This window comes from Malaclemys terrapin, chromosome 16, assembly GCF_027887155.1.
Source record: "Malaclemys terrapin pileata isolate rMalTer1 chromosome 16, rMalTer1.hap1, whole genome shotgun sequence".
Taxonomy (NCBI): domain Eukaryota; kingdom Metazoa; phylum Chordata; order Testudines; family Emydidae; genus Malaclemys; species Malaclemys terrapin.
This window is the reverse complement of record NC_071520.1, coordinates 14793865-14810405: the sequence shown is the minus strand read 5'-3', so window position 1 is coordinate 14810405 and position 16541 is coordinate 14793865. Positions and strand designations below refer to the sequence as shown.

Sequence of the window (16541 nt, the reverse complement as noted above, 5' to 3'; positions counted from 1 at the left end):
CAGACTTCTGCCTTGACACGCCATTGGGGAATGAGGGATGAGCAGCAGCCAGGTCCCATGCGGGCTCTGTCTCGTCCCCTGAACAGAACCTTTGTCGTCCCCTCCTTGGCCCGCTGAGACCATTCTCCTGGGGCAAAGACTGGCCTATACTCCCCTTTCCCTCCCTCAAACCAAATCAAACCAGGAATCCGGTGTCTGCCCAGCCTGAAGGGGCACGTTCCCACTCTGAACCTTGCTTGGGAGTTATGAGACGTGCAGTAAAGACAAACCCCAAACTGCATCTCCAAAGGCAGCAGCTGGAGCGAGCTGTGTGGATGAGGAGTCTGAAGGGGGCAGGCTGCAGGTAGAACCCGCCCCTCCCAAATAAGAGGCCTTGGATTATGAATCCCACGGGGAGGGATGAATCTCTAATAGTTGTCCCCCTCAACCACCTGCCCCTAAGCAGCTCTCTGCTGAAGCAGTTACTTATAGAGACAGTAGCTAAACGAGGGCATCTCTCTAGACACATTACATAAGGAAACTTGGCCTTGTAGGGGCTTTAGGCAACATTTATGTTTCCCCACTTCAAGGGTTGCTTTGGCCCGGGGCACAAGTTTAGAGCAACTGGTCAGCTGTTCTGGGGGTGGCTGTACCTGGCCACCCCTCCTCCCGCATGGCACTGAAAGCAGCAATGAGTTGGCCGTGCCCCATTGCAGTGCCATCTCATCGCCAGCAGAGGGGAGCTGGCAATTTCGGCATCTCCTTATGGTAATTCAGCATCCTAGGCATGACTGTGGGATGTCTGACTGGGGAAGCTCATGCCAGATACAACCCCAGGGCAGAACCTCTCTAGAATCCAGTTGTCTTCGCTCGGGCAGCAGCTAGGATCCACTCCCCTTAGCAATGGGAGAGGCGGGCAGGTGTGATTCTTCTAGGGTTGAACTGGAGATCCTTTGGCAGGGACGTGGTGAGGTTCAGAGGTGGCGGCAGGATTTGGGTGACCATCCTGCCTCGGGATTTCTCATTCAGTGGCAAGGCTGCTACCAGGTTGCTTTTAGCATCAAGCCGTTGCTAGTGGAGGATTTGTGTGAGTGCCTCTTGGAGTCTGTGCTCATGGAGTACTGATCCTGGTCGGGTTATTCAAGCAGCTGGTGGTTTAAAGTCTGGGGATTTCAGGGAGGTCAGCTAGTGCTAGGAAAGTGTGCACTGGGCCTATCTCTAGGCAAATAGAGCATTTCCCCAGCAAATGCAAGCCTCTCTTCTCACCACAGGCCACCCCCTGCCCCTGCGGGAGCAGAAACCCATTGCAGAGGGGGGTTGGCATCCTGGCTAATTCTCTCCCTCTCCCTTTCCAGTTACTGTGTCTACTTCCGCCTGAAGCAGGTGGGAGCCGCCTGCCGCCTGCACTTGTGGAGCAGCCAGCTGATGAGAGAGAGGCGGGTCTGCGTGGAGTGCCGGCCGGATGCTGTGGCCAGCGGGGCCCGATGCGAGGGGGATGGGCTGGAGGGAGCTAGGTAAGTGGCTGAGGAGTGATGATCAGGGCTGTTACCCAGCCAGCTTAGCCCAAGGGACTGTCAGTGTTGCTGAGGAAGGATTTTGTCCTTATTTGGTTTATTTCCTGCCCCACTTTTTGTATCTGGCTGGGAAGCCCCCAAGCCTGGTGCCAGAATCGCAAACCATCTTCGGGGAGAGCGAGCAGACACATCCCCTGTGTCCTGTGCCTGCCCCAGTCCTGCCCACTGGGTTTGGGCAGTGTTAGACTCCTTGCAGAGTGGCCAGCTGCATTGTCCTGGCAAAGGGGTGGCATGTGCTCCCTGCATGCCCCAGCTTCTCCTGCCAGGGCTACGTTTCCAGCGGTGTGTGCCCGAGCCACGTACAAAGGACGGGCCGCTGGCAGGAGGCGGGATCCATAGGCAGAGGGAAGGCTTGTGAAGTGAGGAGGGATCCTCTGGAGGCAGGGCAAAGCTATACAGGACCTGGGAGACTAGGACAAGAAGCTAAGCTGGACCTAGAGAGCAGCAGGGAGCCAATGGGGCATTTGAAGAGGGGAACAATGACCTAGACTGAGCAGTATGCGAGAACAGTGCTGCTCTCAACAGCCCAGGGCATGGGGTGGGAGAGTCTTCATAGACCTTCCCTTTTTGACTTCCCTTCCCTACACAGAACTGAGACAGCGCTGCCCCGGCCAAGTAGGGCTGAATGCAGCTTGTGCCCCCTGGAGCCTGTCTATGTCGCTCAGCGCCCCAGGGTTTCGATAGCTGGAATCCCAGCGGCTGTTCTGGCCCGTGTTGTGCTGTGTGGGAATCAGTGTTGCCAGTTCTAGTGGTTTAATTATGAGTTTTATGCTATCTGGTGGTTTCCTCAAAACCTGGAGTCATGTGATCACACGAGACCCTTGGCTTTCACCCAGAAAAATACGCTTCTGACCTTCATTTTTGCAGAGAAAAGCTTGAAAATGTGACGTGCTCGAAAATCAGAAGGCAAATAAAAAGAACTGTAAACTTATTAATATTTTTAAGCCAGTGATTTTTTGTGGAGGTGGGGTGGAGGTGGGGGGGGGGCTGGCTCATGATTTTCGAACACCTGGGGTTGGCAATGCTGGGAGCTCCACTTACGGGCCACCCTTGCTCATGGAGCTGTGGTGGATTCTGCGAGATGGAAGATTTAACCCAGTCCTGCTCCTGGGCTGTGCTTTCAATTTCAGGACATTCTGGACTGCCACCTCCATCGCTGGGTGCCAGGGCTCGTGGATCCAGGAGTCTCGGCATGAGAACTGTATGTGTCCTCCGCTGTCGCTCATCTTTGTGTAACCTTCTGTCAACCTGGGTCATGAACTTTCCAGGAGAAGGGGAGAGTGACCGATTGAAGCTGATGACCCAGCCTTTTCTGGCTATCACTAGAAAACAGGCAGAAGAAGTGAAGAGTAGACCTCCTCTGAATGAAGTCCTTGCTACACTTTTTACCTCGTATCAGTTTCATTAGAAACTCTCACTTCCTATGAAATTTATATTTTTGGCCACATACCTATGTGTTGTTTGAAAGCACAAGACTGTCTTTGTTCTTTTGAACTTTATATTCCTGAAACCTTGCTACCTACCTCCAGCACTGCAGCTAGAATGGAAGACCACTCTTTCTCTGTGTCCCATTATTTTGCAGATTTTAACAACAAAAGAAAAGAAGAAAATTGCAATAACCCTATTTAAAAAAACATTTTTTTAAAAAAAGAGAAGAAATTTGCTAGAACCCCAGCACCAAAGTTAATGATGGACGAACATTGGAATGAGGCCAAATCTGAGCGAGGAAGTGATGTCATGGTTCTTTGGGATGACCTGGGAAATGATGTCCCAGTTAACTGTGAAACTGTTTCAAAAAAAAAACCCAGAGTCCTTCGACTTTTTTGAGAGGAATGTGTGAAAGAAATAAGAATGTTTTAAGATTGGCCAAAGTCTTAAAAGATGCAACTTTTCTTCTCTGTACTTCTGAGCTTTTAAAGTTGATTGTGTTGCTTTTCTCTTGATACTTGAGTGATTCAAACAGGATGGTGTATTACATGTCATTTAATCTCCTCAAGATCAGAGTAAAGGCAGTGACAAATCTGCACTTCTGTCTTGGAAAAAGTCCAGAAAATAGCAAAAGAGGTTTTTTTTTTTTTTTTTTTTTTTTTTTTCTCTACTTATTTGTAATGCTTTAACATGAGTGATATAATATATCTAAATATATATGAGCTCTCTCGTGCTCTCTATCTCCCAGTAAAATATCTCAGCCACACCCCTGCTTGCACCCCATTTTTCAGCTGACAGTATCACACGGTTTAGGACCTTCAAGCTTTCTATTTATTGAATAAGGTTAGCCCTAAGTGCACTTTGGTCTTGAGTTTTCTGAAGCCCTTGGAATCGCCACCCCCTAATCGGAGGACTTTAAAAGCAAGAGGAAAATGGTTAATAGAGTATTCCAGTTGCTGCTCTTTTGATGGTGGATCATCATGTCCCAGAGCCCTGGGGACTTTGGAATAACTACAACTGACAACTGCCTTGGCTTAATGTCTGGAAAAACAGTCTAGGATATTTTTGGTTCCTAGGTTGTATGTGATTACATGATGACATACAGAATCCTGGGGCTACTCTCCCAGGTCAGACCACAGGTGACTTCCCCCTTCGACACCGTGCTTCCTTGGGCCTCTTCCTGACGTGGTTCCCTCCATTCTGTGGGCTTCTCCCATGGCACCGTTATTCCCCAGGACATGCTGTGCTTGCTCCTTCCGAAAGAACTTAAGACCAAAGGTGGCTTTTTGCAAATTACATTTAAAATAAATTATTAATTGAAAAATAAAACATCTCCCAGTTGGAAAGAGGCCAGACAATCTGAAAAGCCGGAAGACTGACCGTTATTCAGAGAGAATTCATTTATTAAACAAATTTGTTAGCTGCACCTTAGTTTATCCATAGAAACCCAGTTGGCCTTTTACAACCTCTGGCTTGACTGAGGAGCACAATAAGGACCTGATTCTGTGTGCTGCTGAGCACCCGTAACTTATAATATCACAGGATTGGACTCTACAGGGCCCACCCTGTGCTTACTGAAGTCATTATCAAGGCTTTGGAACAGGCCCTGTGTCTACTCCTTTGCTGTCCCTTCACTGCATCCATTCCACATCCGATAAAATGACCAGATCTCCACTGGTTTTTTGGTGTAACAGAAATCACACTATTGCAGGGGAATATTATGCAAGGATCAGTGGTTCCCGCGTTAACAATGTGTGCCTTGGCTTTGCCTTGCTATTTATGTGGCAGTGAGACCGTTATCTGATGGCAATGTTACCTTTGTCTGTCCACTGATGTTATCTCTTCAGCATCTTCTGGTCCATTTGAGTTGGTGGCTCCTATATCCTCCTCTGTCATATTGTCCGTGTCCAATTCAGGGGCCATGTTCTCCTTTTTCTAATGGAGTTGTGTATGCTGGTCAAATCCATTCTTATGAAGTCAGGTTCAAATCTCAGGTAAAACAAAACAAACCCACCTAGACAGCACATATGTACGTGCTCCAACCTGCCAGTCAGCTCCTTCATGGGTCCTTCATGGGAGCTCAGTCATATGGTCCAACTGTCAAGCCGCTTTCCCCCACCTCCGTGCCCTGACATGACAGAAACTGAGCCTTCATGGATGTTATTCATAGGCAGAATTTTTTTCCAATGGGGCCTAAGGGCATTAGACACCAGTCTCCTCTTGACTTTCAGTGGGAGTTGGGCTCCTAACTCACTTAGCTCCTTTGAAATCACCAGCTATAGATGTTCAGGCCAAAGGGAAGATTATGATCCAACCTCCTGCCTTATAAATAATCTCTACCAAATATCATATTTTTTTAAGCACTGACCAATAGACTCCTTGTTCTTCTACTGGCTTTTCCTGTTGCTCTAAGCTCCACCGAGATCCATATAGCACAAGAGCGTGTCACCATCTCTGTATGTACCAGAGAATTGGCATTTGGAATTCATAGTGTTGTTCCCATGTCTTTTTAAATGAACACAATTCTGGAGTGAAACGAGCATGGCTTTTTCCAGTTTTTAATATTGTAGTAATTGTTCTGAACCTTATCACTTCATGTATCCACAGCCATATCCTATGCCAGGCCCGCTGTTGTACAAAAAACATGTACTTGAGTTACTTTGAATAAAGACAGTAAAAAACCTAAGGTTCATGGTTGGATACATTTCACAAGATTAATATTCTTGACCATTATAATCCCTTTTTCTTTCTAGGATAAAGATGGATCATATGAGTGAAGATGGTACAGATCCTAGAGGGCTCCGAGTTAGGAAAATAGTGTGTGAATTCAGGTTAACGTTGGATGTAAGGCAAATGGCAGTTTACTCCCATGACCCAACTATTCCATTATGTGGTTTTCTTAGAGACCATCTAACTAGTCACTTAGCTGGTTCCTCACAAGTTCTTGACTTGTTTCTAAAATGTAAGTAATCCACTCAATCTGTAACCTCATTTATTCCACAGCGTTCTACCGTTAGAGCAGAGCATAGGTCTGCCTTGTCCAATAAATTGCCTCTAGTAATGGTTTCTGCCTGAATTAAACTGAACACCCATAAGGTTTTGATTAATCTAATTTGAATGACACTTACCCCCTAGATCACCAAGTGACAGTGATACCTTTCAATAATGCATTGTATTTCTCTGATGTTGCTTTGAGATGATGATTTCAAAGGGAGTGGAGATAGATACAAGGTATGTTTGTTACATTATAATTGAAGTACTGTAACTGAAGTGTGTAATATAACCCACCCCCACACCACCACCTTAAATGCAACATTGGTTAAACATCCCTCACCCCTCACTTTAATTTCTTCTTTAAAGGGGAAGGATGGAGGTGAGAGGTGCACGTTTTACATACGGACAACACAAATGCTTTGCCATAAATATATCTGTGTTACACCTTTTCTAGGTAATATTGCCATGATGGCAGTGTTATGTATTTAGACAGGATGTACATAACTCCTGGCTTATCACAAATGTTTTTCTAAATTGGCCTGTTTGCTTTGCCTTGGCACCCATCCGTGACAATCAAGCTCCATTATGTAGCATTATCTTTTTTGCAACAGCTGTTGCTCTTAAAAGGGCATTTTTATACAGTCCATTCAGGTTGTCAAGGTCTTGAAAATCTCCGAGTATCAGAAAATGAGTCATTAGGGGATGGCAGTTTCCAAAGCACATTTAATCTGTGTATTACTTCATCCCCAAATGGATTTACCCTCCAGTACGATCAAAGTGTGTGGAACCAATTACTGCCCAGACCCGTTACAGCTCTTTCTGAGCAACGTTCTCTTGTAATCCAATCTCTTTTTTTCATCCATACTGGCGTCCAGACAGTCCTAATGTGACTATTCTGTTGGATGACTTTGATCCTGGGATCATGCATGGTGTAGCAGGCTGTACCTCTCTAGTGCTCCCTTGGGGCAAGAAGAGACGCTGCTCCCGTCTGAGCCCAGAGCACAGCCCTCCGGCTATGCTGTTTAGGGGCTCTGCTCCTGTACAGGGGGGTTAAAGTCTAAGCCAAAAAGTTAGTCTGCTTCTGCAGCCCCCGAGAAGCACAGTCCTAGGCCTTCAGGAAAGGGGGGGGAAGAAACATACTGACTCTTCTTTCTGCAAGAGCCTGGGTGGTGAAAGCTCTCAAGCTGTTTCCCCCTGTCAGAAACCTCCTTTTCCAGGGCCCAGGGAGCTCTGAGTTGTAGTCCTGCTCCTTCCGACTGCATGTGCAGTAAGAAAACCACCTGCCCCCAGAGGTATCTGTGCAATGACTGCCCAGAGCGCCCTGCTCTCCCAACTCTGTGCCACTCAAACAATAGGTGGAGCCCACCTGCTTTGGCCAGCTCAGCACAATGCTTTGTTGCCCTGAAATGGCCCATGGGAGAAAGGGATGTCAGCAGCACTCCTTGAACCCAGCTTAACCTTCACCATTGCTTTGTCTCCTACCCCTCCCTGCTTCCTGCCCGTAGGGCTGGCCCAAGACCCCCCATCTCCCCCATGTGTGAGACCAGCATAAGCCCCCTCCCCATTGCCTGCCCCTGCGGGGTCAGCCCGAGGGCCCCCTGCTACTGCCTGGGCTGGGCTGGCTTGGCCTAGCCCAAGCTACTCTCCCACGTCCTCCCTCCCGCACAGGGCTGGCGTTGCCGCTTGTCCCCTCTTCTCTTTTCCCCCCCCCCCCATATGTTCCTCCAGGCCCTGCTAGGGGTCACACCCCACTTTTTAGGCAAAACTGTGCATTTATCCTGTTTGCTCTTGCCAACTGAGCCTTAAAAAAGGGACAGTCCTGGCCAAAACGGGACAGACGATCACCCTAGTCTTTGGCTCGGTGTCTGATTGGCCCTGACAGCAGCGATGGCTGGGATTAGCAGCACTGAGGGGCAGGGGCAGGCCAGTTCTCAGGACCATTGTCATACAGCTGGCCCCTATACTTAGCCATAGGAGAGAGCTGGGTTAGGCCCTTGTGTACCGCAGCTCCACCCAGCTCAGACCCGGGGGGATGTCAGAGAGGGAGAGATGGGTGGCAGAGGGCACTGCGGAAGGGAGAAAGAGAGAGATGACTCCTAACAGAGGAACAGTGAGGGAGGGGGATGTCCGAGAGAGGCCTAGTGTGGAGGGAGACCTTGGCAAAAGGAAGCCGCATTGGAAAAGCGTGTTTGATTTCCAGGCAGCGAAGGCCCCTCCTAGGGACGGACCAGGAATGTGACGTTTGTTGGGGATAGGTGATCGTGTGAGGTCCAAATGCAGACCTAGTCCCAGCTGCCGTCCCTTTTAGGGTTTCCCCCATCAGTGGTTCTCTCACCCGGGATGGTAGCTTTGCACAGGGGCGCATAGGTGCTTGCGCAAAGTTGCCATGTCAGGCGAGACGTCACAGTGAGATGCAGATTGATGCTGCCAGGGAGCAGGGCAGGTTTTTGCTTCTGGCTCCAGCAGGAAATATTTGCTCCCCAACCAAAAGCAGTTCCCTCAGAAGCGGGCCGTGTGACGGAGACGAGGGCTCACCAAACCTGGTGGGAGAGGAGGCGATGAAATACTCCCAACATCCCTCTTACAGAACAGTTACACAGGCTGGAGCTTGGCTTCTAGCCCTGCGGCCCCCTCCCAGTCCCACCCCCTGGCCAAGCCAGCATTCCAGACCGTTTAAACACTGCCCTGTTCCCAGACAAAAATGAAAATGTCAACACAGCCGGGCCTGTGAACACAGCTCAGTTCGTTAAGAGTAACATTATTCAAACACAGTGGTTCCAGAAAGCCAGAGTGCTACGGCCAACGTTTTCAGCTGTGGGTGCACAGCTGTAGGCCCTTCCATCCAAATGCAAAAATCAGACCCTTGCTCTACGTGAATTTTTGTGCCGAGGGGTGCGTATTTAAGTTTGAAAACGTTGGCTTCCACCTTTCTGCACCTCAGGTTCCCCAGAATCACAGAGCTTGGAGATAGAAGCAACCGCCTGTCCTGTCATTTGGTCCAGCTCCGTAACTGTCGCTGGTACTGCAATAGCACATAAAGCCCCCAACCAGCTCGGCATCCCCAGTACATGATGGTCCCTCAGAGCATGGCTAACCGGCACCAGACAGCCGAGCACAAGCAGGCTGGGAAGATAGAGCGGGGGGGGTGAGTGTTGCCTGTAAGGATTAGAGTTCGCCCTGGGGCTGTAAAAGCTCCAGGTTTGAATCTCCACTCTGCACTTTGGAGGAGGTCTTGAGCCTGACTTCCCATGCTCAAGGGGAATGCCCTAGCCTCTGGCTCAATAAATATCTAACTAATTATACAACGTCCAGCTCCCACAGGAGAGTTTGAGAGAGTAGCCACTTGCCTGCTGCTTAGGGACATGGCTTCTAGTCCCTGCTCCAAATCAGGCAGAGCAGTGGTTTGAATCCCAGCTGCATGTGCTGGGCTATTGGCTATGATGGGGCGGACGTGTGTGGCTCCTATTTTCCCTGAAACAGGGTGCCCCTGGCTTAGGCGCCTCGTTCCAGGAGCGGGTACGCAGTTGAGAAAAAAAGCAGAGATAGGTGCCTCCTTCTAGCCCATCCGTCCAGCTTGGAGGAGCTGGGTTTAAGCCCTGCCCCTCGCTGCAGCATGTCCTACTGCCTAACGTAGGTGGCTCCCCCCAACGCTGTGACGGGTGTGTGAGTGCAGCCCCTGAGCTAGCTTTGATCCCGCTCGATCACTGCTAGCTCAAGTGACATTAGCAGCGTATCTGTGGCAGTGTGGGCTCGCAGCGTCTTCCGCGACCAACCCCGCCCAGGACCCTGAGTAGACGTGAGCGCCGAGCCCGTGCTGCACTGCTGGGGTTACTCAAGCTAGGTTGGTGCAGGCTGGCTTGGGGAGGGCTATGCCTGCTGCAATCACACCTCCCAGGGCTGTGCAGACGTACCCTCGCTTCGCTGGCTTCTGAGAATCCCTTCTTTCGGCACTTAACTCACCCCAGATAATGCATGGGGAGGCTGGGCCCACCAGGGAGCAGAGCAACCAGGAGCTGACAGTGACTCTACCCCAAAGGACCATCTCATCCCCAGGGCTTGCTGCAGCCCGCACAGGGGAAGCACCCGAGAGAGTAACCAGCACCCACGTTGTGTGGCTGCGAAACGATCCCGCCCCAATGCTTTGGCTGTGCTACGGACCCGGGGGGAGGGCATTAGCTACGGCACAGACCCCTCCCAGGTGGCAGGCTGAGAAGGGATACAGGGCCTTTAAGAGAGGGGTTTAGTGACACTCAAGCCAGACTTAGCCCAGCACCTCGCTAGCATTTACAAATGGCAGCTCGCTCCCTGCCCGGGGCTGCCCCTGTCTCAGTGAATGACCCTGTTTGATGAGCAGTGCCGTGAACTCCACAGGCTGCTAAAGCAACCGGGCCTCCACCGGGCTGGAGCAAGGCTTCTCCGTGACCGGGAGTCTGACGTGTACGAGGAGCCTGAGACTCACGGACTGGGGCTAGCAGGAGTGGGCCCAACCCGTTCACCAAGGGCACTCAGTTCCTATTGGCTTAACCTGAGGGGCTTAGGACCGCACAGAATCAGGCCTTAAAGAGACGCCTACATAACAGGCCTAGGTCACATGCTTGCACTTGCTGCAGCCTGCGTCCGTCGGGGTCCCTGCAGCCGGCTACTCCAAGTCAGAAAATCCTTGTTCTCCCGCTCAGGGCTTAAACCATTGATGTTTGGCTGGGAAGTGCTTGTGACTTAACACCATCGCTGCTAGGATGTACAAGCTCTGCCATAGCAACCTCGAGCCCCTCCCTTTGGGGCAGCCTGTCCCCTACTTCCTCTCTCCACTCTAGGCTTGCCCCCTTTCCCAGCAGGCCTTTCAATGGCTGGCCCTTTAAATAGGGCAGAGCCAAGCAGCTGCAGCCCTACTGGAGCCATTTTGCACTGGGCGCTGCCTTTCTGAGCTGGTAAGTCTCCTTAGCGCCTGCTGTGAGTTTGCTAAGAATGTGGTGTTTTCTCCCAGCTGCCTTGTGCTACTGACAAAGCATCTCCCTGGAGGTGCCAAAATTCCTACTAAGATCCTTTCATTTTTCCTAAATGCTTTTCCTTGCCCAAACCCCACTGGGCTAAACGCAGCCCGGCTGCAGTGCCATTGACACCCCACCCCCGACTTACACCCAGGATGACTGTAGCACACCTGTTTACACACCCACACCGTGTAGCGTAAATTGATTGTTCCCCTCCACTAGCACGGGCTGGCTAAAAGAGCAGGTCCAAAGCAGGCTGTCCGGGTCATCTTGTCTTGTAACAACTGCCTAAAACCAAGCGAGTAATTTCTGCTTTGAAAAGCTGACCTAGAAATGCAGCAGGATGGGTTCTATCAATCACTTGTCAAAGGTAATCTACCTTAGAGAGAGAACTTGTGCAGGAGAGTTTCTTTCCCTCCTGTCTGCTGCACTCATTCTGTTTGTCCTCAGAGGAAGTCTAAAGCATTTCTTTGGTATGAATAACCTGTGCCAGGATTGGGCTGTGAATTAACTAGGCCAGAGGCTTTGAATGCTCATTTACCTCCCCCAGTTCTGGGCTGGCTTAGTAAGTCTGACTGGTCCCAGCTGTTTGGTGAGTGGACAATATGGCTCAGCTCTGAGGGCTGTTCACATACAGGCTGATCGCTGCTAGCAAAGAGCTGGCGTGTTTTTCACGATGCCCTGGTGGCATACGCAAGGAGTGCTTTGCACGGCCATTGCCCCTTGCTCAGCACAGACATGAGTAAATGCGGCTCTGAGCCAAAAGCCCTGAATGGTGGAAAATTCGTAAGAAAGCAAATCTGGCTCCAAAGGTTCTGGCTGAGCCCTCTGTGTACTATGGGCTGATCTGAACTCCGGGGATGGTCAGATCCAGATTCTGAACCGGTATTTCAGGGGAGGGGGAAGCAAACTCCAGTCCCTTTACTCCTGGACAGCAGGCACCCCATTCCTGTCCTCACTCATTCCCTGCTCCCCCCAGGGCTCCTGGGTCTTCCTTGGCCAGGGAGCCTCCCTCTCTCCTACCCACACAGCACGTGAGCTGGTGCTGCCAGGACAGGAGTAGAGTTCTCACCAGGCTCCCCTGCCGTACAGAAAGAGAATCCCTGTGTGCTCGGTCACAGCACCATTTGGCCCAGCCACTTCTCGGTGTAGAGGAGTGGCCAGGCCAACTTGGCTTGGTGGTGTGACCTCATGTATGAGATCACATCACCACGCTCTGAAATTTGGCCTGGCTGTCCCTCCGCCTGTACGCGCCAGACTGCTCGGGCAGCACCATACGTTAGTATGGGATCACTGCTTAAAAGTGGTCAGGCCATGACCCCCCCAGCTCCTTGGCCTATGGAGCTTTGAGCAAGTGCTAAGAACTTGGAGGGGCATTCACCCTCACCCTCACCCCCACCCCCACCAGCAGCCAATCGAACCCTCTCCCCAGACAGGTCTGTCTTCCCAAACAGGCAGCTCACATTAGGTACCCACAGGGCCCATCAAAGAGAGGAAACTTACAGAGTCAGCAGGGTTTGATCAGGCAGGAAGTACAGCTGTTTGGTTGGCACTTGTAGGCTCCCCACAGACCCTTAACTATGCCCGGCTGGTTCTTACCAGACTCTAGAGAACAGGCATGGCTGTCTGCATTGCCTAAGTCATGCTAAGGGAGTGAAGGTAGATTCATGGGAGTGCTGCTTATGCAGAGAGTCCTGCTAAGAACTCAGAGTAAGGCCCACGAGGGAGCAGGTCGCTAAGCACATTAGCCTGACCGGAACTGTGTTCTTCAGTGCATTGATCCTCATGTTCCCTTCTCTACCCCTCATCCCTTGGTACCTTACACATTGCAAGAGGAGCAGCGTGCTTGAGAATCCCTCCCACTCACTGCAGAGGACTGCACCTAGTGCTTAACCCTGGACTCCATGCTCTGCCTTCCCAGAAGCAAACATGCAACGCTGGCAGCTGAGCGGGCCACAGACATAGTGACAAGGACAAAGGTGTGAAGTGACATGGGATCCATTTCATGAACCTGCATAAAAAGGCATCCACAGCCGCTGCTTTAAGCATGTACAGCAGAAATAAAAGTGGAACTCCAGGCATGTAATGGACGGGGCGGAGAGGGTCTGATGTTTGTGTGAACTGAGGCAGGCATGAAAGGTCTGTGGTGCCTATGAAATCCCTAATTCACTGACCAGCTGGGCCTCTGAATTCCAAGGGGACATGGACTGGTATTTTAATGAATCTAGTTCTATCATTTGTAGTAGTTTGTCAGTGGAGCCCTTTCCTCCCAAATATTTAAGGCAGTGCCTCAGGGGGAATGGGTGTTGTCCATTTGTGCATGAAGATTAGAGCAAACAGCTGGAGACTGTCCGTGGTGCCAAAAGGATGGATTCATAAACCATGCATCAATATTGCCACCTACAGATCTGTGGAGAACCGCTGCTCTGCTTCTTCTGCTCTCTCCCACTAGTGCTGTATTGCCATCAAACGATGCCTTCAAAAACAGCCTGGCAGTGACATCTAGTGCCCTCAGCAGGGCAAAGGAGATACATGCTCTGTCACCCCTAGTTTCCACAACTATACTACATGAAACTAAAAAATGTTTAGAGTATCGCAAAATGAATTTGCTTTGTGCAGTTGGTCTTTTGCTTGGGGATGCTAACACTGGAGGAGATCCTCAGTGCAAGTCTGACTTAGGAAAATAATACTTCTGTGGATCTCAGCAGTGAAGTAAAAAGAACAGGAGTACTTGTGACACCTTAGAGACTAACAAATTTATTAGAGCATAAGCTTTCGTGGACTACAGCCCACTTCTTCGGATGCATATAGAGTGAAACATATATTGAGGAGATATATATACACACATGCAGAGAGCATGAACAGGTGGGAGTTGTCTTACCAACTCAAACTGTCTGTACTGGGCTATCTTGATTATCACTTCAAAAGTTTTTTTCTCTTACTTAATTGGCCTCTCAGAGTTGGTAAGACAACTCCCACCTGTTCATGCTCTCTGCATGTGTGTATATATATCTCCTCAATATATGTTTCACTCTATATGCATCCGAAGAAGTGGGCTGTAGTCCACGAAAGCTTATGCTCTAATAAATTTGTTAGTCTCTAAGGTGTCACAAGTACTCCTGTTCTTTTTGCGGATACAGACTAACACGGCTGCTACTCTGAAACCTGACAGTGAAGTATGATTTCAAATCCTTTCTTTAGTGAGTACCTATTAGCCTCAGTTTGCAGGTGAGGAAATGGAGATGCTGAGGTTAGCTGGCTTGCTCAAGGTTCCTGTGTTAGCGCTCAGAGAGCACCCATCAGGATCCTAACTTCCAGCTAGGAAATGCCTGGTCCTCACTTGTGCCATGTAAGAAGTCGCCAATTTTCAAACTTATTTAGTTCAACCACTTTAGTATTTCAAGCTGCCGAATGTAACCCTGAGCCATGCCGTCTCCGTTGTACACTGGGGTCAGGGTCACTAGGGATGATGCCTACGAAGGAAAGAGCCCAGCTTGGCTGCAGGATCAAGGTTAATTTGGCAATTACGAGTGGGAGTCACTGGCAGAGGACTAGGCATGGAACCCCAGGATACTGTTTTGCTTGTCACGGCAATCATTTCATTGGGGTTCATGGGTAAGACAAGGGAAGTGAAATCAAGCGGCAGCTACCCCTTCAAACCGGGTTATTTCCTGTGAGCAGAAGATGCCCATCTGAATGCCACCTGAAGCATTCGGTTACCTTTCAAATGTATTACGTTTCCTATGGACACCCACGTTCCCCCAAGAGAGACAGCCAGTCTGTACGCTTGTTATACTTGTCCCCACAAGACAAGCTAGTGTGCTGCAATCTGACAGGTGTCACCACCTTCTGGCTCCCAGATACCACCTCAGCTTTGTAATGTCCTGCTTTGTTTCACACAGTGATGGGCAATAACCTGACCTAACCCACACCAGACAGCTCACAGGCTTTTTCTTTCTGAAGAGCTCAAGTTTATTTGGCTTGGCATCCACGCCAGTGACTGGTACAGCTGCTCGTCAGAGCACTAGCTGAGTTTGCTAAAACCCTCAAATGCGACAGGAGTCATCAGGCTTCTGAATGTCCAGGGAGCAGAATGCAACCAAACTCAATGGAACCTTATCCATCCCCAGCATTTAAAATACTCCCCCCACCACTCCCTTGGGCAAGAGCTGCATCAGAGCAACCCCCATCAACGCTGCTCTGGGTTCATCCAACCAACACAATGCTCACTCCTAATTTCCTCTCCCAGGGTGGAACATGCTGGCTGCACTGCTCCTCCAGCCAAATCCTGAGGTCTTGACTCAGGCAGCCCTCGGAATACGTCAGCAGGTGGGCATCTGGGAATGGTTCTGTACCATGGGAGGGAGGAGTTCCCCAGGAGCCTCACTTCCTCCCCACGCAAGGATCCCCACCAAAGAGAGGGCTGGAGATAAGATGGTAATGCAGGAAGATGATGCTTGCAGTAAACTAGTGCAGTGACCTTCCACTTCTGGATGCCTCAGTTCCCAGCTGAAAAGAGGTCATCTCTGATCAATCTAATCACTCTGACCTAGTTCTCTGTGGGCTTTTGCTTGCATCCCAAAACCACCACATGATTTGGGACTAGCAGAAGTGATGGACCAGGACTGTCATGGCAAGGCTGATCCAGGTCACACTGGAGATTCTTTGGCCGAGTTGTGTGGGAGCTTGTAGTGTCTGCTGGGATCTTGTCTGGCTCTAGCCAGGGTCAATAGCAAGGCACTTTCCCAAGCACTAAAATTAACACTTAAGAAAGTCGTATACAAACAAGGCCGTTCCTGAACGGTGGCCTGGCTGGACAGGACGAGGAAGTGGCTAGGAGTAGGTGTGCCCCCTAAAGGTATTTGGGAGAGACTATCCAGCTTAGGCATGAGATAGACAATCCTCAGAAGGGGAGGTCAAAGCAAGCAGACCCCTGTGTGCGCTCTGGTTCTTGTTGCCTCTGGCAATGAGAGGAGAGCAGAAAACCAGGCAATGCCAGCAGGGAACGAGTCTGGCTGGGCTCACTTGTTTATTTTAACTTAATACTTAATCATTAAAGGCCAAACCCTAAGTTCTTACTCAGGTAAAACTCCCGCGCTCTTCACCAGGAGTTTGCCCTGGGAAAGACCCTTTGGCTTTGCCCCGTAGCTCCTTACACTGTAGTACAGGGCTGGATCCTGGCTTGGAAAGGGAGTGAGCTGCTATGCTGCTTCTCGACTTAGTGAGTTTATATCAAGGTGGAAAAAAGAAGATACTGGTTTAAATTCCCTGCTCGTGGCTTAGTGGCTAAAGGGGGAAGGCCCCGCAGGGGCAGGAAGCAATGGCGCGGCTACATGTTCAGTCTTCTCTGCAACGCGCGATGTAGCAGGTGAAGCCTGGGGTGACGCTCTGTGCTGCTGTTCCATACACAGATACGGCCCGGCCCATGGACTGCTCTGGAACCCTGCTGAGGGAGGGGCCCCCCGTAGGCCCACGCAGAGTTATTTCCTTGGTGCTGTGGCTCTTCCAAACCTATGCGAGTTTTACGCTGTGCCACCAAAGCCACAACGGGTGCCCCCCGATGTCCTGGGTGTGGCTC

At 50.3% G+C, this 16541-nt stretch overlaps 1 pseudogene; it reads left to right on the top strand.

Annotated features, from left to right (window-relative positions):
- The window catches only part of LOC128824898 (somatomedin-B and thrombospondin type-1 domain-containing protein-like), a 36481-nt pseudogene extending 32841 nt beyond the window's left edge, over nucleotides 1-3640 (top strand).
- Nucleotides 3641-16541: the final 12901 nt, after the last annotated feature.